Source organism: Phalaenopsis equestris, unplaced genomic scaffold (genome assembly GCF_001263595.1).
Source record: "Phalaenopsis equestris unplaced genomic scaffold, ASM126359v1 Scaffold000734, whole genome shotgun sequence".
NCBI classification, from domain to species: domain Eukaryota; kingdom Viridiplantae; phylum Streptophyta; class Magnoliopsida; order Asparagales; family Orchidaceae; genus Phalaenopsis; species Phalaenopsis equestris.
In genome coordinates, this window is record NW_018165174.1 from 106463 (window position 1) to 109740 (window position 3278).

A 3278-nucleotide genomic window follows, 5' to 3' on the forward strand; every position below is an offset into this window, starting at 1 on the left:
AAATCTAAACTATCTATCATAAGAGAAAAGAATAAGAAATCAAATTGCTACACATGATAAACACCAAAGAGAACTTCATTCAACCCAAACAAATTTACCAAATATGTGTTTATAACAATAATCAAATAAAATTACACACAATACTTAGCTTTTTGATCCACCTAAAAAATACATGTTTTTAGTGTACATTTCATGCTCATTTTATGCATATTTTTAATGATATTACACTTTAAGGAAAGTTATTTTGCATATTTTTATCTTCATGTACAAGAAATGGACTTTTGGTTAAAATGAAGCAAAAAATGGTATAATTTGGAGCCAAATTGAGCAAAGAAGAAAATTCTGATATTGTGCATTTCAATATGAATTTCCACGCTTAATCTCCTTCATATTTATTCCATATTTTTAATGAAATTACACTTTAAAGAAATGTTATTTTAATGTATATCTTGTAAGTATACCAATCTGGAGTGCAACGAAGCTAAAATGGGGAAAAATGGACATAAAACGGTGGAGCTGTGTGCAGGGTGGCGCTATAGCGCTCAAAATGGTGTCATAGCACCAGAAACAGGCGCTATAGTGCCACATGATGGTGCTATAGCACCTGGGATGGTTATTAGATGGCTTTTGGGCAATTCTGGGCCATTCAAAGAAGTTCTAAAAGCTTCTAGAGAACTTGCATACCCAATGGAGTGATTCAATGAATCTAAACACTTGGAAAAGGTTTTTTTATGAAGAGATGTGTCTCTTCGAGTGAAAGGAAGTTTCTCTTGAATGAAGGGGTGTGCCTTTTGGAAAAAGGAGGTGCTTGGCTCCTCTTTAAATAGAGGGGCTTGGTGCCTCTCATGGGAAGTAATTAGGTAAGTCTAGAGAAGTTATTAGGAAGTGTTTTTGGAGGAGTTTGGTGTGAGTTTATGGATATGTAGATTTCTTTATTTTCTGAAGAGATTGGTGAGAGATTTTGAGAGATATGAGTAAGGAAGTACCGAGCGGTGTATGGATCGACAGGAGACTTTGTTGGAGAGATTTTTTTTTCTTTCTTTTTTCTTTTAGAGGGAAAAGACTAACTATTGTGTTCTTCATTTCCTTGTAATTGTTGTAAAAATTTTCTAGTGGATTTTCTTTGATCTAAATGAGGTTTCCTGTTGTGTTTTATCTATTCTTCGTAAGTAGTTTTCTATACTGATTTCTTTTAATAGTAAGTGGTGGCATGTGTAGGAAAATTTGTTTCATGATAGAATTATTTTTATTTTTATTTGATGAGTAATATCTTCTTTGCTTCATTAACATAACTTAAGTGGTAATAGATTATGCTAAATTTTGTTGCAAGTGGAACTAAGACTCGGATGAGCGGTGATCGAGAACCTTTAGTGCACTCACATTGACTAGTTGGCTAGTAAAATAGTTTAGACAATAATGCAACTTTTAAAGAAATATAATCTAATGATCTATTTCTATTAGACGCTTCTGGGTGACAGATATTTGCATAAAGCCAATAGATTACTACACATACAATTGAAAGAGGGTAGGTAGACATATGTTCCTTGTTGGCACATAACTTATTACTTAATTCTATCAATTATGTTTACTGTTGATGTCATTATCTTCATTTTAGTTTTCTTTTGCAATGAAATAGATGCATGTTTAGAAATTTCTATTTGTTTAGAAATTCTCTTATTTTATTAATGTGATAGTATTTTCACCGGCTCTTAATTGGCTTTGTAAATTGGTCACTTGTGAGGTTAAAAACCATAGAGAAACATAATAACACGGGAGGGCTATGATTTCAACCAACTAGTGAATACCACACTTCATTCTGGGTAAAGTAATGGCAATCACCTAGGGGGTAGTGCAAATAAATAGGAAGATAGATTTCAATGTGCATAGAATTGGTTAGTTATAGAGTGACAAGCTAGATTCTTATCAATTTGGCGTAAGGTTTACTACCCTGATGCTGGGATTTGGTCAATATAGTGGCATAGGCTTAGGGGCATCTAGAGGTGAGAGGCTAGTAGTTCTGATGCAGAATCGAGATGTTAAGGAATTGTCCTTAAGTTAGCCAATGTTCTTTGCTAGCACCGAGAGGAAGTAAAGAATATGTATGCTCCTATTTTTCACTGACTACATTAAAATCTAAGCTATTCATTCCTTCACATTATCTAAGTAATTTCATAAGAAGGTTAGTCTTTAATATCTGACCACGACTTTATATATGCTTAAAAATATAAAAATTTAATACTGCTGCTAAAAGATTTAGATCCTCAACAACTGTACCAAAACTTAATAACAGTTATAGATTCGATAAAGATGGATGTATAAAATATTCAATAATTGTAAAGTCACACTTATCAACGCAAGTATACGTATCGCTCAAGTAATATACGGCTCTAATGGAGTCCTAGATATCGATCCCACAAGGAGTAATATTAGAACTACGAACTAAGATTTTAGAAAAAGAAACACTCAATCACAACAATGGAATTCAAATTGCTTATGTGTCACTAATATGCAATCGAAATAAATATGTAATTTTTAATAAATCTTAAATAACTAATTATACTAATGAGTATTTTAATGTGATATTCAATATATAAGAAAGCATCCCTCTCCTTGTCAAGAAATTATAGTGAATGGATAAAGTGAATCAATTCAATTTATATTGTGTCAAATAGGCGCATACATATTCTTTATCCTTTGGTCCAGGCATAAAGAACATTGACTAATCCTATGCTTGTTTACTGAATCTGCGGTTAGGCTCGGAGGATACCGGCTCTCACTTTAGAGCTCCCACGTTCCCCTCGTCTGAGGGCTAACATCTACACTTCAGCACCCACACGATAAGACCGAATTGGGGATTTTAGTCTGTCACTCTAAAATCTCCAATTCTACGCCCGATAATTTTATTTTCCTATTTATTTGCACCTAACTTCCAATAACATTTTCATGGCTCAACCAATTCAAATCACCATTTCACAAATCTCAAGACAAGGAGAAAGATAGAGAAAACTACTCAGAACTCATGAGGAAGACACAACAAAACTCAAAATTCATATATAAAAGCAAAGTCATATAAACTACAACAAGGTAAATAAACTAATCTCTAATTTCTCCCCAAGAAAACTCCTAAAAGTTTCTCTGAATCTCTTCCTTTCTTTACATCACACAGAATTCCTCTTCGAAGCGGCAAGGAGGAAGAAATCTCTCACTTTCCCTCCACTCTTACAATCTCTCAAAGAATTCCTCACAATTTTGACACTAATTAAACTCTCTACACACTA